This window comes from Panthera uncia, chromosome X (assembly GCF_023721935.1).
Source record: "Panthera uncia isolate 11264 chromosome X, Puncia_PCG_1.0, whole genome shotgun sequence".
NCBI classification, from domain to species: Eukaryota; Metazoa; Chordata; class Mammalia; order Carnivora; family Felidae; genus Panthera; species Panthera uncia.
Window position 1 is genome coordinate 65911681 of NC_064817.1, and position 25147 is coordinate 65936827.

The 25147-nt window shown below is 37.0% G+C and overlaps 1 pseudogene; it reads right to left on the reverse strand.

The window, feature by feature from the left end:
- Positions 1-530: 530 nt before the first annotated feature.
- Positions 531-2013, reverse strand: LOC125931797 (keratin, type II cytoskeletal 8-like; annotated as a pseudogene).
- Positions 2014-25147: the final 23134 nt, after the last annotated feature.

The following is a 25147-nucleotide window of genomic DNA, read 5'->3' on the forward strand; positions in this document are numbered from 1 at the left end:
CAACTAAATTTTGTTGTGTGTTTTCTGTAGAATAAATTTTAGTGTATCTTCACTTAAGACAAAGACATTCCTGCAAGGAAGCATAAAATGTCATGTTATTTCATTTAATTTAATGTTTTTTTTAACACTGATGGTACTAAATCATCAAGTCTTGAGGTCTGTGTGCAACTGCTTATAGAATTCTTTGTGTTCTTACCACCACTCCTGAAACTGTCCTTGTTTTGTTACCAAAATATAAGAAAGTTATTGAACTTTTGTACTTTGTGCTTATTCTATTACTTTGATGGGGGAAGGGATTGGAAGAGCCATCTGTGACTTTATTTGGGAAAAGACACTTGAATTGGTTTTTATTTGGAGGCATGGGCAAGAGGGAGAACCCAGGGCAGTAGACTCCCCACAAGGGTAGGCTGAGGACTGGGGTAGAGCCTCAGGCAAGTCTCCTGTTCCTGACATTCCCTTGCACAAATGCTTCCCCCAAAGGCTCTATGTCAGCCACAGAAATAGAGAGGCTGGGAGACCACTGTAGTTGTTCACTTTGTCAGGATATCAAACAATTTGGACACCAGCTTCCCATCATGAGTTTTGATCTTCTTCACAACCACAGCCCTGGAGGAACTGAAATGGCTGAAGGAACTGGAGCCCCCACCAGAGCTGAAGCTGAACTGGAAGGAGCTCAGGCCATAGTTGAGTCCAGGGCTTGTGAGGCTCCCAAAGGCCAAGCTCAGCCTGAGTAGTGGTGGTCTTAGTATCAACACTTATTTTCTGCATTTTAGATGCCAGCTGGCTTTCCCTAAACTCCACAAATTTGTGGTATATGTCAATCTTGATGTACAGGGCCAGCCTGATGCTCATGAACACCTGGTGCTAGCACAGCTGTGATGCTATGTCTTGCTTGACTCACTGCAGGGAGGCCTCCAGCTTCTCTAGCTTGGCATTGGTGTCCTTAATGGCTAGCTCCCCACGATGATCAGCATCAGTGATGGTGACCTCCATGGAAGACCTCTGGCCTTGGAGGCCCTCAATATCAGCCTGGAGTCAGCAGATGGATGTTCCAGTTCATCTCGGAAATCTCCATCTTCCTGTGACAGAGGTCATACCCGTTCTCCCCCGTCAATGTCTGCAGCTCCTCATATTAGATCTGGTACATGGTCTCAGCCTCAACCTAGCTGTGGTTGGCAATCTCCTTTTACTGGTGCTTGATCCCAGTGATGATACTGTCCAGGTCCAAGGAGCAGCTGCTGTCCATGTACAGTAATATGAACATGTCCAAGATCTGGGACTGCAGCTCACAGATCTCCTTTTCATAAAGCTGTCTAAAGAAGCTGATCTCCTTGGTCGGCCCTCCCAGGCAGGATTCCAGCTCTACCTTATTCATGTAAGCTTTGTCTACATCCTTCTTGGTGAGGACAAAGTCATTCTCTATGTCTTCATACTCTTTGATCTCCTTCTCCTACTTATTCTTGAAGTTCTCCACCAGCCCTTGCATGTTGTCAAGCTCAACCTCCAGCTTCAGCTTCTCCTGGCTGTGTATCCAGCTGCCACCAAAGGTTGTTGATGTAGCTTTCAAACATATTGTTAATGTTGTTCTGAGCTGTTTCTTGCTGCTTAAGGAGGCTATACTTGGTTTCCAGAATGTTTTTCTGCTACTCCAGCTGCCACATCTTGTCAACAAAGTAGGAAAACTTGTCCAGGGTCTTGATCTGCTCCTTCTCCTAGGTGTGCACAGCCTGGATGTTGGGGCCCACTTCCAGCTTAAGGGGGCTCAGCAGCCTTTGGTTCCCTGAGATAGCTGTGATGTTTTCCATACTTCCAGCCCTGCCATAGCCCCTGAAAATAATTCATGATGGCATCCAGGCTACCCCTGAAGTTGCTTCTACTGCCCAACTGTGATAAGGTCATGGAGTTGATGCAGGAACCAGGCATGCTCATGTATGAGTGGCTTCTGAAAGCCTGGGGGCTGAAAATGGGCACTCTGTAAGACCTCTGGGTCACCATGATGGACATGGTGAAGGCTGGAGTGAAAATGAGTAAGCTTAACCTGACAGGGGTTCTAGAAGAAGCTGAGAAGCTGCTTTTAGGTGGAGACCTATTCTATTTTTATATTCTAAGTAGCTTTAATACACTAAGCAAAACAATATACATGCACATAAATGCACCTATTTTTCATCTTTGCATCATTTATGGACTATCTCTATCTTTATCAGTCTCTAATACATTAATGAAAACTGCAAAAGCAGACACCTGACATCTTAGTGAGTGATGGAAAACAGAATAAAAACAAGATGTCATCATGTGTGGACAAAGGAGTGCCAGCATAATATAGAGGCAGGAATATTAGCGTGTAATCAAAATATAAGGACTGTCGATAGTTTAGTTAACCTATTCCATGGTATTGCTACCTCAGTCTCCATTTTGTTAGACCAAGCAGCCTGAAGGATTCAAGGACTTTAAATCGACACTAGCCACATCATATAAGTGCATGACCTAGAGAGCAGCCCACAGAGTCACAAGCAAATGTGAGTTCCTGAAATGACTTTGCCAACACTTGTCATCAAGTATCTTCAACCTCCAGTGCTTTTATGCCTTATGTGACCCCTAGATAAGACCTTAATTGGGCTTAATAAAGCTCCACTTTTTAGTATGAACTGACCAATCTGCTCTAGCCCAGGAAACCCAAAACAGTCCACCCACAGACTATAATAAAAACATGTTCCCCAGGTCTTGCCCTTTTTTTTTGTCTGTACCCTGCACCGATCTCTCTGTCCCTTGAGTTGTGCCATGTACTTTCTCCAGGACTTATGAGGAACAGATTTCTCTGTTTCAATGTCTTGTGTCTGTTGTTGAACCCGGGCTTACCCTCCAGCACCCTGTGCTTCACTTTCACAAAGTCATAACGATGTCCTAGTTTCATCTGTGATTCTGAGAAAAGTCCTTCATTAATAATGGAGTTTCCCAAACTTTCTCAGTTCATGGCACCTCAGTGTGTTAGTAATTTTGTCATGGTACTCTTAGACCTACAGAAACATCTAACATTCCTGTTTACGAAGTAATTAGGTCTAAGCAACATACTATATACCCTAATAACTTAGCTTTTTGGGGGTAAACAGCATACAAATGAGAACCTGTGTGGCTCAGTCTGTTAAGTATCCAACTATTGATTTTGGTTCAGGTTATGATCTTGTGGTTCATGAGTTCAAACCCTGCAGCCAGCTGTGTGTTGACAGTGCAGAACCTGCTTAGGATTCTCTCTCTCTTGTGTCCCACCTCCTTTCTCTCTTTCTCAAAAATAAATACATAAACCTTTAAAAAAACAATATGCATGAATGGAAATAAAAACCAACATTTATATTTCATTTGTATACAACAAGAATTGCTTGCTAGTAAAATGAGTCTGACTATTACAATTTCTTAAGCCCTGGAATTAGATTTTACACCACCACCCACATTAAATTTCATACAGTACTTGCTTTTTTATCACAATTGCCATAAACCCAACTTCTAATGATATGATCATCAAAAATAATGTATTGATATTAAATGTTGACACTGTAAATTACCTCAGTGTTGAATATTACTGTTTCCCTTGAAAATTAAAATTATCCCATGGTATCCCTGTGAGTTTGCTCTGGTGCCCCAGAGCATTCAGTGCACTGTGATATATGTTCTACCCATTTTATAGCATTATTGTGAGGATCAAGTTAAATAATGGATATGAAATTACTTTGAAAAAAACTGTAAAATATTGAAGTATAAAGGATTTTTATCATGGGAGACATCTATAGCTTTTCTCTAAACAAAGAACAATCACAAATTTTAGAACCATACACATGATGAGATAAGGGAGGAGTCACAGCCATCTTTAGTTAGTTTTATTAGATAAACCATTTTGTGCATTAGCACTACTGAATATACATACTTTTAAACTAGATAACATTTTAACCCTTTCTGTATAACTTGTGTCACTAAGAATTTATTTTCTAGTTATGTCTAAGAGATAAATGAATGGATAAATGTAGCCTTTTCTATTTATCCTACACTTCACTGTCAGGTTAATGAATAAATCAATGAGTGATATCACTATCAGCCACTTATGGCAATTATTGACTCACTGTTAGGTAGTTCATAAGCACAAATTATGCTGAATACCTATATGACACAATATACTATATTAGATTCTTTGATTAATTTAGTTTTCATCTCTGTACACATAGAGTTGTCAAATAAGAGAAATAATCATTAAAAGGAAATAGAATGATTATGAGCAATGTTTGTTAATTGCCATCATTTGCTCCATCCCGTGTGGGGCTCTGTGCTGACAGCTCAGAGCCTGGCGCCTGCTTCAGATTCTGGGTCTCCCTCTCTCTCTCTCTGCCCCTCCCCCCTCGTGCTCCGTCTCACTCTGTGTCTCAAAAATAAACATTAAAAAAATTGTAAACTAATAAAAAAAAGAAAGTATATCAAAGGAATTTCTATGAAACCCACCCTGAGAAAACTTTGTTATTATTTCTAGAAAGAGAGAAAGAAAGAAAGAAAGAAGAAAGAAAGAAAATTCCAGTTACTAATTTAGTCTATTCTTGACTCAGAGAACAATATGCCCCCTTATTCAGAAGTCTGTCATCTTGTATTTCAAGTTTTACATGTGTAAAACATGTATAATTCTATTTGCACCTCCTCTCTTGTCTCCCATTAATCTTATGTTATTAAAAAGAAAATGGCTGCCCGGAGCACTCAGTTCCTTAAGAATTACACAACTAGAAAATCTTATAGTCAGGCCTCATGCTGAGTTAAAAGCTACAGGAATACCTATAGGAACTCAATATCAGTGTCACCTCTGGTAGGTATAAAGTCACTTTTCCTGAAAGATGCTGCATTTAAACTAAAATAAATTGAATTGGTCCTCACCAAGTTGTGAAGTTACACATTGCTTAGTTTCTCATATCCCATGCCACTCTCATCTCCATAATCTTGAGCACACTTGAACCAACCTTGGAAGTATCTGATTAAAAATTTCCCACTTCAAAGTGATCAATCACATGCGCGCGTGCACACACACACACGCATGCATGCACACCTTGAGCTTTTGCCTAGTTAGTCTATCTCAGGCAATTTCTCTTCTTTTTAATGTGTATTTATTTATTTTGAGAGCTAGAGAGAATGCAAGTGGGGGAGGGGCAGAGACAGAGGGAGAGAAAGAATCCCAAGCAGGCTCCTCACTGACAGCCCAGAGCTTGATGGGGGGCTCCATCTTATAAACCGCCTGATTGTGAACTGAGCTGAAATCGAGTTGGATGCTCAACCCACTGAGCAACCCAGGCACCCCTCAGCAATTTCTAACTATTACATAATTAGCTGGATTTTTTAAAATCCTTTCCCTTCATTCTAAAATTGTCTTTCTCCTTATTTTCATTATGTTTGTGATAGATTAGTACAGAGAATGGAACACAGGTTTTGTAGTCAGATGGTTTAGGTTATATAACTCTTAGCTCTGCTTTTTACTATTGGGTACCCTTGGACAAGTTACTTAACCTGTCTCTCAGTTTTAGTATCCTCATATAAAAAATTAGTAAACTAAGACTCCCTTCATTTAATAATTGTGAAGATTAAAGGAGACTATTATAAAAAATACCTAGCACAATGCTTGACAAATGATATGTATTTCATAAGTGCCCCTATTATGATTCAAAAAGGACCCTAACTGTAATTATAAAACAATATGAATAGTTAAAATTATACTCCCATCTGAAAGAAAAACAAAATATTGAGTTTTAAACTGAAATTAACAATACAAAAGTATCACCAACTTCCAGAATCTTTGTAATTTCCCAGACAATGCTTTAAAATCTGGATAAAATAATTTCAGATTTCTCTATTCTACTATAATAATCACCTTTTCCTTTTAAAACAGCTAGGATTTATATATGAATAAATATTAATAAAATTCTTATTTTTATGTTTCTTAGATTTTTCTGTTTAATTACTAGCATTGGTCCCCATTATCTTCTCCCATTTTTTTTTTTACTATTACACATGTACACAATTTAATGTACTTGTGGATCACCCATGGATTACAGAAAATATCTGGTTTATTAACTTGGAACTACCCAGGCACCATGTATTTTTTGAATTATAAGGGAGTCACATTATTCTTATATACAGGCAACATTCTATTTTTTCAATTTTTTTCTTTCCAAGATTTTATTTAAATTCAACTTAGTGTAGTATTGGTTTCAGGAATAGAATTTAGTGATTTATCGCTTACATATAACACCCAGGGTTCATCACAACAAATGCCCTCCTTAATGTTCATCACCCATTTAGCCCATCCCCCATTCACCTCCCCTCCAGCAACTCTCAGTTTGTTTTCTATAGTTAAGGGTCTCTTATGATTTGTCCCCCTCTCTGTTTTTATCTTATTTTTTCTTCCCTTCTACTATTCTCATCTGTTTTGTTTCTTAAATTCCACATATGAGTGAGATCATACAGTATGTTTCTTTCTCTGAGTGACATTTTGCTTAGCATAAGACACTCTATTTCCATCCACGTTGTTTCAAATGGCAAGATTTCCTTCTTTTTGATAGCCAAGTAATATCTCATTGTATATATACACTACATCTTCTTTATCCATTCCTCGGTCGATGGATATTTGTGTTCTTTTCATAATTTGGCTATTGTTGATAGTGCAGCTACAAACATTAGGGTACATGTGCCCTTTCAAATCAGTATTTTGTATCCTTTGGATAAACACCTAGTAGTGAAATTGCTGGGCCATAGGGTAGTTCTATCTTTCACTTTCTTTCTTTTTTTTTTTTTTTTTTTTTTAATATATGAAATTTACTGTCAAATTGGTTTCCATACAACACCCAGTGCTCATCCCAAAAGGTGCCCTCCTCGATACCCATCACCCACCCTGCCCTCCCTCCCACCCCCCCATCAACCCTCAATTTATTCTCAGTTTTTAACAGTCTCTTATGCTTTGGCTCTCTCCCACTCTAACCTCTTTTTTTTTTTTTTCCTTCCCCTCCCCCATGGGTTTCTGTTATGTTTCTCAGGATCCACATAAGAGTGAAACCATATGGTATCTGTCTTTCTCTGTATGGCTTATTTCACTTAGCATCACACTCTCCAGTTCCATCCATGTTGCTACAAAAGGCCATATTTCATTTTTTCTCATTGCCACGTAGTATTCCATTGTGTATATAAACCACAATTTCTTTATCCATTCATCAGTTGATGGACATTTAGGCTCTTTCCATAATTTGGCTATTGTTGAGAGTGCCGCTATAAACATTGGGGTACAGGTGCCCCTATGCATCAGTACTCCTGTATCCCTTGGATAAATTCCTAGCAGTGCTACTGCTGGGTCATAGGGTAGGTCTATTTTTAATTTTCTGAGGAACCTCCACACTGCTTTCCAGAGCGGCTGCACCAATTTGCATTCCCACCAACAGTGCAAGAGGGTTCCTGTTTCTCCACATCCTCTCCAGCATCTATAGTCTCCTGATTTCTTCATTTTGGCCACTCTGACTGGCGTGAGGTGATATCTGAGTGTGGTTTTGATTTGTATTTCCCTGATAAGGAGCGACGTTGAACATCTTTTCATGTGCCTGTTGGCCATCCGGATGTCTTCTTTAGAGAAGTGTCTATTCATGTTTTCTGCCCATTTCTTCACTGGGTTATTTGTTTTTCGGGTGTGGAGTTTGATGAGCTCTTTATAGATTTTGGATACTAGCCCTTTGTCCGATGTGTCATTTGCATATATCTTTTCCCATTCCGTGGGTTGCCTTTTAGTTTTGTTGGTTGTTTCCTTTGCTGTGCAGAAGCTTTTTATCTTCATAAGGTCCCAGTAATTCACTTTTGCTTTTAATTCCCTTGCCTTTGGGGATGTGCCGAGTAAGAGATTGCTACGGCTGAGGTCAGAGAGGTCTTTTCCTGCTTTCTCCTCTAAGGTTTTGATGGTTTCCTGTCTCACATTCAGGTCCTTTATCCATTTTGAGTTTCTTTTTGTGAATGGTGTGAGAAAGTGGTCTAGTTTCAACCTTCTGCATGTTGCTGTCCAGTTCTCCCAGCACCATTTGTTAAAGAGACTGTCTTTTTTCCATTGGATGTTCTTTCCTGCTTTGTCAAAGATGAGTTGGCCATACGTTTGTGGGTCTAGTTCTGGGGTTTCTATTCTATTCCATTGGTCTATGTGTCTGTTTTTATGCCAATACCATGCTGACTTGATGATGACAGCTTTGTAGTAGAGGCTAAAGTCTGGGATTGTGATGCCTCCTGCTTTGGTCTTCTTCTTCAAAATTACTTTGGCTATTCGGGGCCTTTTGTGGTTCCATATGAATTTTAGGATGGCTTGTTCTAGTTTCGAGAAGAATGCTGGTGCAATTTTGATTGGGATTGCATTGAATGTGTAGATAGCTTTGGGTAGTATTGACATTTTGACAATATTTATTCTTCCAATCCATGAGCAGGGAATGTCTTTCCATTTCTTTATATCTTCTTCAATTACCTGCATAAGCTTTCTATAGTTTTCAGCATACAGATCTTTTACATCTTTGGTTAGATTTATTCCTAGGTATTTTATGCTTCTTGGTGCAATTGTGAATGGGATCAGTTTCTTCATTTGTCTTTCTGTTGCTTCATTGTTAGTGTATAAGAATGCAACTGATTTCTGCACATTGATTTTGTATCCTGCAACTTTGCTGAATTCATGTATCAGTTCTAGCAGACTTTTGGTGGAGTCTATCGGATTTTCCATGTATAATATCATGTCATCTGCAAAAAGCGAAAGCTTGACTTCGTCTTTGCCAATTTTGATGCCTTTGATTTCCTTTTGTTGTCTGATTGCTGATGCTAGAACTTCCAGCACTATATTAAACAACAGCGGTGACAGTGGGCATCCCTGTCGTATTCCTGATCTCAGGGAAAAAGATCTCAGTTTTTCCCCGTTGAGGATGATGTTAGCTGTGGGCTTTTCATAAATGGCCTTTATGATCTTTAAGTATGTTCCTTCTATCCCGACTTTCTCAAGGGTTTTTATTAAGAAAGGGTGCTGGATTTTGTCAAAGGCCTTTTCTGCATCGATTGACAGGATCATATGGTTCTTCTCTTTTTTTTTGTTAATGTGATGTATCACGTTGATCGATTTGCGAATGTTGAACCAGGCCTGCATCCCAGGAATGAATCCCACTTGATCATGGTGAATAATTCTTTTTATATGCTGTTGAATTCGATTTGCTAGTATCTTATTAAGAATTTTTGCATCCATATTCATCAGGGATATTGGCCTGTAGTTCTCTTTTTTTACTGGGTCTCTGTCTGGTTTAGGAATCAAAGTAATACTGGCTTCATAGAATGAGTCTGGAAGTTTTCCTTCCCTTTCTATTTCTTGGAATAGCTTGAGAAGGATAGGTATTATCTCTGCTTTAAATGTCTGGTAGAACTCCCCTGGGAAGCCATCTGGTCCTGGGCTCTTATTTGTTGGGAGATTTTTGATAACCGATTCAATTTCTTCGCTGGTTATGGGTCTGTTCAAGCTTTCTATTTCCTCCTGATTGAGTTTTGGAAGAGTGTGGGTGTTTAGAAATTTGTCCATTTCTTCCAGGTTGTCCAATTTGCTGGCATATAGTTTTTCATAGTATTCCCTGATAATTGTTTGTATCTCTGAGGGATTGGTTGTAATCATTCCATTTTCATTCATGATTTTATCTATTTGGGTCATCTCCCTTTTCTTTTTGAGAAGCCTGGCTAGAGGTTTGTCAATTTTGTTTATTTTTTCAAAAAACCAACTCTTGGTTTCGTTGATCTGCTCTACAGTTTTTTTAGATTCTATATTGTTTATTTCTGCTCTGATCTTTATGATTTCTCTTCTTCTGCTGGGTTTAGGCTGCCTTTGCTGTTCTGCTTCTATTTCCTTTAGGTGTGCTGTTAGATTTTGTATTTGGGATTTTTCTTGTTTCTTGAGATAGGCCTGGATTGCAATGTATTTTCCTCTCAGGACTGCCTTCGCTGCATCCCAAAGCGTTTGGATTGTTGTATTTTCATTTTCGTTTGTTTCCATGTATATTTTAATTTCTTCTCTAATTGCCTGGTTGACCCACTCATTCGTTAGTAGGGTGTTCTTTAACCTCCATGCTTTTGGAGGTTTTCCATACTTTTTCCTGTGGTTGATTTCAAGCTTCATTGCATTGTGGTCTGAAAGTATGCATGGTATAATTTCAATTCTTGTAAACTTATGAAGGGCTGTTTTGTGACCCAGTATATGATCTATCTTGGAGAATGTTCCATGTGCACTCGAGAAGAAAGTATATTCTGTTGCTTTGGGATGCAGAGTTCTAAATATATCTGTCAAGTCCATCTGATCCAATGTATCATTCAGGGCCCTTGTTTCTTTATTGACTGTGTGTCTAGATGATCTATCCATTTCTGTAAGTGGGGTGTTAAAGTCCCCTGCAATGACCACATTCTTATCGATAAGGTTGCTTATGTTTATGAGTAATTGTTTTATATATCTGGGGGCTCCGGTATTTGGCGCATAGACATTTATAATAGTTAGCTCTTCCTGGTGGATAGACCCTGTGATTATTATATAATGCCCTTCTTCATCTCTTGTTACAGCCTTTAATTTAAAGTCTAGTTTGTCTGATATAAGTATGGCTACTCCAGCTTTCTTTTGGCTTCCAGGAGCATGATAAATAGTTCTCCATCCCCTCACTCTCAATCTAAAGGTGTCCTCAGATCTAAAATGAGTCTCTTGTAGACAGCAAATAGATGGGTCTTGTTTTTTTATCCATTCTGATACCCTATGTCTTTTAGTTGGCGCATTTAATCCATTTACATTCAGTGTTATTATAGAAAGATACGGGTTTAGAGTCATTGTGATGTCTGTATGTTTTATGCTTGTAGTGATGTCTCTGGTACTTTGTCTCACAGGATCCCCCTTAGGATCTCTTGTAGGGCTGGTTTCGTGGTGACAAATTCCTTCAGTTTTTGTTTGTTTGGGAAGACCTTTATCTCTCCTTCTATTCTAAATGACAGACTTGCTGGATAAAGGATTCTCGGCTGCATATTTTTTCTGTTTAGCACACTGTAGATATCGTGCCAAGCCTTTCTGGCCTGCCAAGTTTCAAAGGAGAGATCAGTCACGAGTCTTATAGGTCTCCCTTTATAAGTGAGGGCACGTTTATCCCTTGCTGCTTTCAGAATTTTCTCTTTATCCTTGTATTTTGCCAGTTTCACTATGATATGTCGTGCAGAAGATCGATTCAAGTTACGTCTGAAGGGAGTTCTCTGTGCCTCTTGGATTTCAATGCCTTTTTCCTTCCCCAGTTCAGGGAAGTTCTCAGCTATAATTTGTTCAAGTACCCCTTCAGCACCTTTCCCTCTCTCTTCCTCCTCTGGGATACCAATTATGCGTATATTATTTTTTTTTAGTGTATCACTTAGTTCTCTAATTTTCCCCTCATACTCCTGGATTTTTTTATCTCTCTTTCTTTCAGCTTCCTCTTTCTCCATAACTTTCTCTTCTAGTTCACCTATTCTCTCCTCTGCCTCTTCAAGCCGAGCCATCGTGGATTCCATTTTGTTTTGCATTTCGTTTAAAGCGTTTTTCAACTCCTCATGACTGTTCCTTAGTCCCTCGATCTTTGTGGCAAGAGATTCTCTGCTGTCCTGTATACTGTTTTCAAGCCCAGCGATTAATTTTATGACTATTATTCTAAATTCACTTTCTGTTATATTATTTAAATCCTTTTTGATCAGTTCATTAGCTGTTGTTATTTCCTGGAGATTCTTCTGAGGGGAATTCTTCCGTTTGGTCATTTTGGAGAGTCCCTTGTGTGGTGAGGACCTGCAGTGCACTTCCCCTGTGCTGTGGTGTATAACTGGAGTTAGTGGGCGGGGCCGCAGTCCGACCCGATGTCTGCCCCCAGCCCACTGCTGGGGCCACAGTCAGACTGGTGTGTGCCTTCTCTTCCCCTCTCCTAGGGGCGGGATTCACTGTGGGGTGGCGTGTCCCATCTGGGCTACTTGCACACCGCCAGGCTTGTGTTGCTGGGGATCTGGCGTATTAGCTGGGGTGGGTAGGCAAGGTGCACGGGGGGGTGGAGGGGCAGGCTTAGCTCGCTTCTCCTTAGGTGATCCACTCCAGGAGGAGCCCTGTGGCAGCGGGAGGGAGTCAGATCCGCTGCCGGAGGTTTGGCTCCGCAGAAGCACAGAGTTGGGTGTTTGCGCGGAGCGAGCAAGTTCCCTGGCAGGAACTGGTTCCCTTTGGGATTTTGGCTGGGGGATGGGCGGGGGAGATGGCGCTGGCGCCTTTGTTCCCCGCCAAGCTGAGCTCTGCCGTCCGGGGGCTCAGCAGCTCTCCCTCCCTTTGTCCTCCAGCCTTCCCGCTTTCCGAGCAGAGCTGTTAACTTATGACCTCCCAGACGCTAAGTCGCGCTTGCTGTCGGAACACAGTCTGTCCGGCCCCTCCGCTTTTGCCAGCCAGACTCAGGGGCTCTGCTTGGCCGGCGAGCCGCCCCTCCGCCCCGGCTCCCTCCCGCCAGTCAGTGGAGCGCGCACCGCCTCGCCGCCCTTCCTACCCTCTTCCGTGGGCCTCTAGTCTGCGCTTGACTCCGGAGACTCCCTTCTGCTAATCCTCTGGCGGTTTTCTGGGTTCTTTAGGCAGGTGTAGGTGGAATCTAAGTGATCGGCAGGACGCGTTGTGAGCCCCGCGTCCTCCTACGCCGCCATCTTCCCCTAGAATCTCCTATCTTTCACTTTCTGAGTTAAAGTTCTATCTTTAACTTTCTTTAACACTGTTTTTCAGAGTGGCTCTACCAGTTTGCCTTTCCATCAGCAACGCAAAAGAGTTTCCCTTTCTCTGCATCCTCACCAACATATGTTGTTTCCTAAGTTGTTAATTTTGTCCATTCTGACAGATGTGAGGTGGTATCTAACTGTGGTTTTGTTTTGTATTTCCCTGATGATGATGAGTGATGTTGAGCATTTTTTCATGTGTCTGTTAGCCATTTGTATGTCTTAGGAGAAGTGTTTCTTCATGTCTTCTGCCAATTTCTTAATTGGGCTGTTGTCTTTTGGGTGTTGATTTTGATAGATTCTTTATAGATTCTGGATATCAGATATCTTTATCTGATATGTCAGATATTTGCAAATATCTTTTTCTATTCTGTAGGTTGCCAAACAATTATGAAAGAAATTGAAAAAGACAAAAGAAAAGAAAAGATTGAAAAAACATGGAAATGCTCTTGGATTGGGAGAACATATATTGTTATAATATCTATAGTATCCAAGGCAATATACACATTCAATGCAACTCTTATAAAGATAACATCAGCATTTTTTGCATAGCTAGAACAAACAATTCTAAATTTTTTATGGAACCAGAAACGACCCTGAATAGCCAAATCAGTGTTGAAAAATAAAAGGAAAGTGGAAGGCATCACAATTCCAGACATCAAGTTGTGCTACAAAGCTGTAATCATTGAGAAAGTATGGTAATGACACAAAAACAGACACATAGAACAATCTAACTGAATAGACAACCCAGAAATAGATGCTCAGCTATATGGTCATCTAATCTTTGACAAAGCAGGAAAGAATATCCAATGAGAAAAAGACAGTCTCTTCAACAAATAGCATGGGGAAAATTGGGCAATGACATGCAGAAGAATGAAACTGGACCACTTGCACCTTACACAAAAATTAATTCAAAATGGATGAAATATCTAAATATGAGACAGAAAACCATCAAAATCCTATAAGAGAACCCAAGGAGCAACCTCTTTGACCTCAGCCATAGCAACTTCTCCTCCTCCTTGTCCTTCTTCTTCTTCTTCTTCTTCGAGAGAGAGACAGAGAGAGAGAGAGAGAGAGAGAGAGAGAGAGAGAGAGCACAAGCTGGGGAGGGGCGGAGGGAGAGGGAGAGAGAGAATCATAAATGTACTTCATGCTCATTGAAGAGCCCAATGCAGGATTTGATCTCAAGATCATGAGATCATGACCTGAGCTGAAATCAAGAGTTGGCCACTTAACTGATTGAGACACCCAGGCACCCTGTAGCAATTTCTTACTAGACATGTCTCTGGAAGCAAGAGGAACACAACATTTTAGAAGCCACACTAGCTTTTTACCACTGAAGGAGTATTTCATGTTCACTCAGCAGAATTAATGTGGCTACCAATGAAGCCTAACTTATAATTACAGACTTATAATCAGATATGACATAATTATCTGCCTTGTGAACCAAAACAGTAACTATTATATACGTAGAGATGAAATCCTCCTAAAGTTTTATGAGCTTTACATACCTTTTGTGATCAAATCTTAAAACATTAACAAGCATTAACAAGATAGAAAAAAGCAGAAAGGAGTATTAATGGATAAACCATAATTCTTGACTTAACTTGCTTATCCAACACCTCACCTTCTACAATAGGGCCTATCATCAAAAGAAGTGATTACAATAAATAAATTTACTGATAAACATCTCTAGAACATGATATATTCATTTTGTTCTTAAATAATTTAATTTATCAGGCATTTTTCCATGACTATTCTACTCATATTGCTTTCTTGAAAGTTTACCATATGTGGATCTTAAGAAACTGAACAGAAAACCATGGGGGCGGGGAAGGAAAAAAAAAAAGAGAGGGAGGGAACCAAACCATAATAGACTCTTAAAGACTGAGAATAAACTGAGGGTTGATGGGGGTTGGGAGGGAGGGGAAAGTGGGTGATGGGCATTGAGGAGGGCATCTGTTGAGGTGAGCACTGGGTGTTGTATGGAAACCAATTTGATAATAAATTTCATATAAAAAAAGAAAGTTGGATGTGAAAATCTTGCTAAATCCAACTGTTTTTTCTCTATTCCATTTATTACTAACTTCTCTACTGAATTAGTCACGGTTAATTATTTCCCACTCCTTGAAATTCTCTCATATTTTGAATTTAATGACATTTGGTGCATTGGGTTTTTCTTCTTATCTAAACATTTTTGTTTTAGACCTAATGGCCTTTTACTCTTATCATCATCAAAATACGGGGATTACTAAAGGTTCTTTCAGTCTTTGATCTTTTGCTCTTCTTTATACATTCTTCATCTCAGAGGTGTCATTAATGCACATACCATCAACTATTAACTCTTCCGAGGTTTTCTGCCAAAATGTAGTTTCCATCTTGAAAATTTTCTCCTTCCAGCCTCACTAAAATAAATGTCCCACTAGTTTTTCAAAACATCTCTTAGATCCTACTTATATTTGACTCATTCTTCTGTTATATCCAATATTTAAAATATTTATGAATACTGCCAATTATTCTCTTAAAATGCATATTATTTGTCCTTCTTTCTGAATTCCCACAATTCAGTATAGTATTTTGTCATTTTATTGTAAGTATCTCATAACTTTTATTATGTTATCTTTTCTTTAATCAATTAATTTGTAGTAGTAGATACATTTGTTTTCCAAATATATTTTCTATAACTGAGGGTATTTTTTTTTATTTCTAGTTTTATTGCATTTTTGTGAGGCAACATGGTCTTTATAATTTTTATTCCTTAATTTTTTTTTGCTATTTCCTTGTGCTCTATTTTTAATAATGTTCTATGTGCATTTGAAAGAATGTCCAATCTTTGGTGGGTGCAAGTTTCTCTGTATTAGATTAAATTAGGTGTTACTCTTTTTGAACTACATTAGGTGGATTCTGGCCCTTCTGTAATCTATGTGTTTATTAACTTAACCTTTTAAAACTACCTTTCATCTTTCCATTCTTTTGTGCTGCATTGAGAATTGCTTAGCCAAATTGTCCAGTTTATTAATTCTCTGTTCTTGTGTGTCTGTTCTATTCAATTCATCTATTGAATATCAACATATTGAAACTCATATTTATTTATAAAATTATTTATATATTTTAATTTTTGTGGCTATTCTTTCTTGTGTCATGAATGTCAGTTCTTATATTTATATAATTATACTTATATGTAAGTCCTGATCTGCCTTCTCCATTAGCTCTGGTTTCACACATCTGTATTGTCTCACTTTTGTGGTGTTTACATGTCTCAAATGACCTATATTTTGTTATTGTGAGCTCATCCTGGTAACTGAGATTTACTCCAAGACAATCAGCTAAATCTGACTATACAGCCTGCTTTGGGGGCACAGGAGAGATAGTTTTTAGGAGAAGGATAAATGAGTGGAGCATACTGCAAGTTGGATAGTTTCACTACAATTGATCTTCTGGGAAAACATATATATATATATATGTATATATATATATATATGAAAAATATATATATATATAAACATATATATATATGAAAAAATATATATATAAACATATATATATATATATATTTATTTATTCTTAGTATAGACATACTCATCTACAGGCTTTATCATCTCCAAGCACTTCTTCCTCCTGGAAACAGACGCCTTTATCACAGCTTTCAGAATCATAAGAGAATTAGAGAAAGAATGCTCAAGTATAAGCCAGCCTCATTGCTCTCTCCCGCTCTGTTCCTACTAATCCCCAATTATTTGTCTCTCAGTTTATTTCTGTTATTAGTGTCAAGAACCTCTAGACATTAAGGTCCCTTGGTGTTGATTCTTTTTAAAAACCCAGTACTCTCCCACTAGATCCCACATGCATCCTAGGCTCTGAGCCTCTCTCTGGGTTATCTCTCTGATTAAATTTATCTGCTTTTGTTTTCTTTTCTCTTGTGATTTATCATTCCTATATTTGAATATAGTAATATCTTCATTAATTTTTAAAATATTCTTTTAAAAATTTTTATAGATTAATGTAAGGGTGGAAGCTGCAACATGTACTCATTATACCAAGTTGAAACTGCAGTTTCTACCTATCAAACTCTTACTAGTGTTCTATATTTTTAAAATTTTCTATAAATGGTGCATCAGTTGAAAAAATAAACACATCATAAATTTATTTTAAAATGAACACCTATACACTCACCAAAACATCCCATGAGAACACTTCCCAAGAACACATTTCTCCCATATTTCCCACATTGGAATACACTCAGTGATTATTTTGTGTATGATTAATAGATTCACTGATTTATTATTGACACATTGCTTGAAAAACATTTTAAATTCTAATTTGTATTAGCACAAAAAAGATAACAGGAAATATGATACATGTCTCTCTTCATACAGCCTTTAATTATTTGAATGTAACTGTCCAACTTCAGAGAGAAAAAATGTGGAAGATTCATATTTATCTCTAATTGACTTGAAGGTTGAAATCTAAAAAATAATTTCTAATTTAATTTTTTTTATTTAAGTAATCTCTACACCCAACATGGGGCTCAAACTCATGATCATGAGAACAAGAGTTGCATGCTCTACTTTCTGTTAACTTTTATAAAAGAATTAAGAGATATATTTTAGTTTCTACCAGACAGCCTATTTGTTTTCTTCTATTTTTAATTTTTTCCAGCTTTATGTATGTATAAAGTATATATAAATATTTTTGAGATATAATTGGCATATGACATTGTATAAGTATAAGGTCCCTTTATAGACTTTATAGACTAATAACAACTTTGTTATTCTCTGTTTACATGAATTTGGCTTTTTAAAATTTCACATAGAAGTGAGGTCATGCAGTATTTTACTTGTTCTGTCTGACAGGTCACATAGAATAATGCCCCCAAGATCCATTAGTGTTGCTGCAACTGACAGGATTATCTTTTTATGGCTGTATAATAGTATAATATTCCATTGTGTGTATGTATGTGTGTGTGTGTGTGTGTATATATATATATATATATATATAATTTATATATACCACCTCTTATTTATCCATTTAACCATCGATGAACACTTAGGTTGTTTTCACGTCTAGTTTATTGCGAATAATGCTGCAGTGAAAATGGCTGTGCAAATATCCCTTTGAGACAGTGATTCCGTTTTTTCTGTATAAATGCCAGAAGTGAGATTGCTGGATTATATGGTAGTTATATCTTTAATTTTTTTTAAACTCTGCATACTGCTTTCTATAGTGACTATACAAATTTACATTCCCACAAACATTGTACAGGGTTCCCTTTTCTCCACATTCTCACCATCACTTGTTATCTCTTGTCTTTCTGATAATAGGCATTCTAACAGTTGTTAGATAATACCTCACCCTGGTTTTGATTTGCATTTCCGTGATGATTAGTGATGTTGAGACTCTTTTCTTATATCTGTTGGCCATTTGGATAAATGTCTATTCAGGTCCTCTGCCCATTTTATTTATTTACTTATTATTATTATTGTTATTATTTTACTATTGAGTTATATGAATTCCCTACATATTTTGGATGTTAAGCCATTATTTGATCTATGATTTGCAAATATTTTCTCTCATTTGATAGATTGCCTCTTCATTCCACATAATCTTTTTAGAGTGATGTAATCTCACTTGTTTATTTCTCATTTTGTTGCTTGTGTTTTTGGTGACATATCTGAAAAAAAATGTTGCCAAGGCCAATGTCAAAGGGATTTTTCCTTATGTTTTTTTTTCTATAGACAGCCTGCTTGTTAATCATTGTTTTGACCTACTCTGCTTTACTATGTTGAATATTGTGTCTTTCAAGTGTTCTCTTTTATCCAACAAAGTTCTCAAATACACGTGTAAGGTTTATGAATTTGGAAATATTAGGGGGCTTTTAAATTATTGGCCAAAAAAACAATAAAGTAACTAGAAATATTGGGCAGTATTCATTACTAAATAGATTAAGCTAAAATATAGACAGTGACCTTGACCTTTGAATTAGCAAGAGAAATGGAAATGCTGAACATAAAAATATCTCACTTGTCACAACATAATGGGTATATTATGAATATGTCTTAGTGAATGTAACCTTATAAATTAAATCTATGGTGACTTGGTTGAACAGTCAAATTTTGGTATAAAAATGTCACATTGGTATTACTAAGATGTTTGAAAATGACAAATTTTGCATAAAGCTAATGCCAGTTGCCAGAGGGCTAGAAGAGTTTAAAAGGCACAGAAAGAAAATGGGGATAGAAAATCCATAAACATAAAAACATGATATAAGTCTTTACACATATATACATTATTCACAAAATATTAAATGGAATACAACATCTGTAGAAAGCTAGTTTAGAGGTTAAAGTTCAATACAAATAAATCCAAGGTCCACAAATATTTTCCACATAATTAGTCATCTTTGATGTCATGATAAAAAACAGTATCCCTAATATTGGACAGCTATATTTCAGACAATCACAAAGGGACATAGATGATTATATTGAAACAACCTTGCCATTGCTATGGCAAAAAATATATGCCATGGAGGCAACCACTAAGTACTAAGATCTTTGATCTACAAATATTTAGTAAGAATGATTTTTGTGGTCTATTTATGTTCTCTTGAATGGGCAATCTAGTTATTCTGAGACCACGAGTTTTTAATTAATAAAACCAAAGGTCTTTTTCTCCAATTTGTTCATCATTTACAACCTTGTTCTTGCATTGTCTGTAAGACTGTTATTTGAGATGTTTTTGCCTGCAAGTATTAGAAAACTCTAACTCTTGGGGCGCCTGGGTGGCGCAGTCGGTTAAGCGTCCGACTTCAGCCAGGTCACGATCTCGCGGTCCGTGAGTTCGAGCCCCGCGTCAGGCTCTGGGCTGATGGCTCGGAGCCTGGAGCCTGTTTCCGATTCTGTGTCTCCCTCTCTCTCTGCCCCTCCCCCATTCATGCTCTGTCTCTCTCTGTCCCAAAAATAAATAAAAAACGTTGAAAAAAAAATTAAAAAAAAAAAAAAAAGAAAACTCTAACTCAAATAAACTTACACAGCTAATGCATTTAAGTTACATAGTGTTTAGAACTAGAGAAATTTTCAGTGTTGGTTAATTCAGCATATCACAAATGTCATCAAAACCTAATTTCTATATCTAAATACCTTAGTTGTTTGGCTTTGCCTGTTTTGTGTCTCTTCATATTTACAAGATGTTTGTTGCATTGGTTTCAAGCACTGCAACCAGATATGAGTATTTCTAGGAGATGAAAATGGACTGTTTTTTTTCTAGTGACAACTACATAAGAGTGAAAAAACCTTTCCTAGAATCCTTCTCTCAGATATAATTGGCTAGAACTGGATGATATGTTTACCCCTAAATCAATCACTAGCAAAAAAAAAAAAATACTGAACAATGGCTTAGGGCAACAATAATTTATACTTATAGCTCTAGATAAAGTTTGCCTCATTTAAGTTATATGAGGAAAGTATGAACAATAAATTAAAATTGTGGTTTTGCTTATAAGGAAAAAATAGGGAAATGGATGTTGGTATATAACTAATTATATATGCAATGGACTGTAAACTCCAGAGAGTCATTTTTTAAACAATTACATCATTATTCTAGTAAAATGTCTGTCATAAAGTCGGTTCTCAATAATTACTTTTTGAATTAATGACCAACTCTGCCTAGGAAGCAATTAACTCTGAATGATAAAGTCTTCACAGAGCAAATAATAGTTGATCTGGTGCTAGATGAAAATTGGTATGGAAACAGATAGGGAGAATACCATTTTAGATGAGGGGAAAGACACTGGAAAAAGTCATAAACTGGCACAGAAAGTTGGATCAGTTATTATCGCTTTCTGAAAAAATGTAAGAGAAAACTCCATTAATAGCAGCTTAAACCATCAAGACATTACTGTTTTCTTAACAAGATTTTTGAAGTTTATTTATGTTGAGAGAGCACACACAAGTGGGAGAGAGAGGTGGAAAGAGAATCCCAAGCAGGCTCCACACTGAGGCTGACATGTGGCTCAATCTCATGACATGGGGCTCAATCATGAGATCATGACCTGAGCCAAAATTAATAATTGGAGGCTTAACCAACTGAGCCACCCAGGCTCACCCTAGCATAATTTCAGAAAGATTTTTTATATATAATTAAGTTAAAGGATTAAAAATGTTATTATATTCTTTCTGCTGAGTTATCTTTGGTGTTGTCAATATGTCCTCTCATGTTCACAAGATGGCTGCTGCACTTTCAAGCATCATGCCATTATATAAACAATATATGAAGCAGGAATAAAATAGGGTTTTTATCATAATAGAAAATCCCAGACACTCCCTAGAAGTATTTTTATTATTTATCATTGGCCCAATCTAGGTTGGGGGACCAGTACTAGCTACAAGGAAGTCTTGGAAACCATGCACATGGACTCCCTAACATCTATGGTGATGACAGGTAAGAAATACAGAGGAAGGTAAAAATGTTGGGTAAGCAATCAATAGGTTCTATCACAATATCTTTCAGTGGACATGGGTATCAGAAATATGAGGGAAATGATAGAAAGAGGTTGGGGAAATAGATTGGATGCACATGTTCACCTACTGAAAGCATAGGAGTTACATGTGTAGTATTTATCTTTATATTTAAAAAAAGGCAGTGCAAGGGTGTTGTCTTTCTATCTCTCTAATTCATTTGCCTTTTAAAAATGTATTCATTTGATCAATCAAAACAAATATCTAATGAACTCAGTCACGGATATTCTCAAAATATAGCCGCTATTTAGTCTTTATGGGTCTTACATGTAAATAAAATATTTAGTAAAGTTCTCTCAAAAGCTTTAGACAATTTCCTATTTTGTAAGACAAGTTATTCTAATTCTGTGATTCACAATCATGCATGTACATGTGTTTATAGCACACATTTGAAAATGAAAATTTCTGAGCACATTTCAAATAAAAGATTCTAACTAAAGCTGTGCTAAGCCACAATAATTGCAACCCAATTACTAATAATAAATGTCACTAATGGTCTATAAAAACATCCACTTTTGTACGATTTAAATTGTTGCATGTCAGTCCTTTATATCTACCTGTGTACAACTTTATCCTGATCATACCTTTCTTACATATTTATGCATTGAACAAATATTTGTTGAGTGCCTAGTTTGAAGCAGCACTCTGCTAATCATGGAGATGAAATTATTAACTACAACAACAGCAAAAACAAAACAAAACAAAACAAAAACAGAAATAGCCTTACTTTCATGTGGGGCTTGCATTGCTTGTTCCAGGAAACATAAGATTGTTGACTCAAGTTTTGATATCCCAATTTGCCCCCTTTGAATTTGATGCAAGGTTTATTCCCCTCAATATCAGAAGATTCACTCACTTCAAGGTTCCTTTTGACAAGACTTGAAGTGTGCATCCTCACTTGCAACAATAATTTATATTATCTCTTGATCAAAGTTTGAGAGCATCCTTATAAATGATTAGAGTTTAAGAGTTAAGAACCATTATTCTAACTAGATGGAGATATCAGGCTCTTTTTAGTCTACTGGAGTTTCCTGAGTAATGGTGGGAATAGGGCAAGGGGTAATTTCAGATTTTAGCTTTTAACTTAAATCTTGAATTCCATAGAGTTTCATATTCACAATTATTTTCATTATATATCATTGCCAATTAAAATGCCTGATAAGTAAGAAATAGTGGTGTTACCTTACTGGATCAATATATTACATGCAAAAGCACTCAGATTGTTTTACATAAAATATATTAATACAGAATGAAACCTATGTGAAATGTGGAATTTGGCTCTGGACCACTTGGTTACTACCCTCTTAGATCCTTAACAGTCTGTGTTACTCTAGGTTAACTAGCTATCTACTCCATCCCTATTACAGATTGAGACACCAAGGAAAGTTTAGTTGGCTTATCCAAAGCCCTATGATTAGTGACAAAGCTGAAATCTTAACAGTGGTTTCCTGAGTTCTAATTTAATATGTTTTTACTCCCAAGCATATCCCTTCAAAACACTTCCACCCTTACCACCAGAACCAGCAGGGGATCAGTACAAAATGAAACTGCAACATAGTCATAAATTTTAGGTCAAAATTAATGGCCAATTTAGTCCTATTACTAGTAGGTAGCAGTATATTGATCATTTAAATCTCAGTTTTTCAGTGGCTACAGACATTAATGATGCTTTCTTAGTGAAAGAAAACACCTGAGATAGTATTCATTCAATAAAAATGTTTAGTGTCATCTATTTGCCAGGAACTGGAGATACACCAGTAAATAAAACAAACAAAAATCCCTGCAGCCATGGTCTGTATATTCTAGTGGTGGGTGATAAACAATAAACAAGTAAGTTATGTAGAATGTAATAAGTGCTATGGAAAAAAATAAATGAGATAGAGTGGAAGGGAGGCCCAGCGCAGGGGAGAAAGTGGTATGGGGGCTTCAGATTCAATTGAAGATGTGATGTCCTGCCAGTCTGTGTGTGAATATTGTTAAAGACTGAAATTGGTGACTGAAAATAAAATGTTATGTTTTTCTTCTTCAAAGCTCGAGGTCATGCTTGGAGAAGTCCAGGGCCCAAGCCAAATCTCGTTGTAGATGTGCATATGCTTTCATTGTTCCCTGCTTTGTATCTCATTTTTAAAATCTGAGAAAGTTTTGAAATGGGGGGTGGGGGGGAGGAAACAGGTGTGACAAAAGAGAAAGAGAGGAGGAGACAACCAGCCTCTGTCTGCTTCAGTATTGCCTTGGTGATGGGGTTGTACAAGGCATGTACTCTTCCTGAGCCCTAGATCTTTCCCAAAACAAGGCTGTTCTCTGGTTCTTCTTCCAATTTTCTTCCTTATGATTAAACCTTCAAATCAATAGTATGTATAAATTTTTAAAAATAAAAACTTTAAGTATACTCTTCACATGAGTTAAAATAAGCCCTTTACAGCTTTATATGTTCATAGATATTACTTAATTTTCCTTGACTGAATCTTAGAAATTTTGACAGAAATTTTGTATTCATTGAAGCTGCATTTATACCAATTTGACTATTTGAATTAACAGGTAAGTTAAGAAAATAAAGTAGTATTAGTCAAGATATTTTGCGGTGTACCTGGATGGTTCAGTCGGCTGAGCCTCCAACTTCAGCTCAGGTCATGATCTCCAGGTTCATGAATTTGAGCCCCCACATTGGACTCTGTGCTGACAGCTCAGAGCCTGGAGTCTGTTTCAGATTCTGTGTCTCCCCTGTCTATATCCCCCCCACTCACACTCTGACTCTCTCAAAAATAAATATACATTAAAAAAATTAATAAAATAATTATTTTGTTAATTGTTTTATCTACACAACAGTCTTTCAAAAGTAATACTAATTTTCTTATCAGGCCAAATAATCCAAGAATATAAATGTTCCAAATATTATTTCTATCTGCACTTGCAAAGCTTTACATATATTTTAGTATTATATTTTTTGCTTATCAATATATACATATTTTGTAGGAATTTTAACTACAAAACATCATATGCAGAAAACAAAATTATCCATAACTCCACTTATACCATTATGATATATTTAACTTTATTTCTTTTTACAATAAATACTTCCACTTTACATGGTAGCTATCAAACTCTGTGTACAGTTCTACATATCTTTTTTTTTTTTTTCACACAAATGTTAGGCGTTGACAACCAAACAGACATGATTCCTGCCCTCATGGAATTATCTAGGGATTTACTAAAACCATTCCCTAATCTTGGACATTTAGAGTGTATCTAAATTTTAATATTTTATGTAAAATTATAATTAACATCTTTGTGCTGAAATAGTTACTTAGGATGCATTCCTAGGAGTAGAATTACTCTGCCTGAGAGTAGGAACATTTTTCAAGGCTCTTTACACATAGTGTTCCTTTTATTACTTTACTGATTGCGGTCTATTTTTGACTTACAAATTGAATGGCTTTATATTACTTTACTTCAGAAGGTAATACTTTTTGATAGTCTTTTAAGCTCAGTTTGGCCAATGGAAGGGCTCTGAGACTGTGTAACACTACTCAAGTGAAAACTAACTTGGTGCTTGGATCACATTTTGCTTTTATTTTCTAAAAATGAAATAAGGTCAAGAGCGCCTGGGTGGTTCAGTCGGTTAAGCATTGAACTCTTGATTTTGGTGCAGGTCATTATCTCGTGGTTGTGAAATTGTCTGTGCTGACAGTACAGAGCCTGCTTGGTATTCTGTCTCTCCCTCTCTCTCTGTCTCTTTCTGCCCCTTCCCCACTCACTCGTGCTTTCTGTTTTTCTCAAAATTAATAAACAAACTAAAAAAATGAGATGAGCTTAGTATTACATAAGAAATATACACTTTCAAA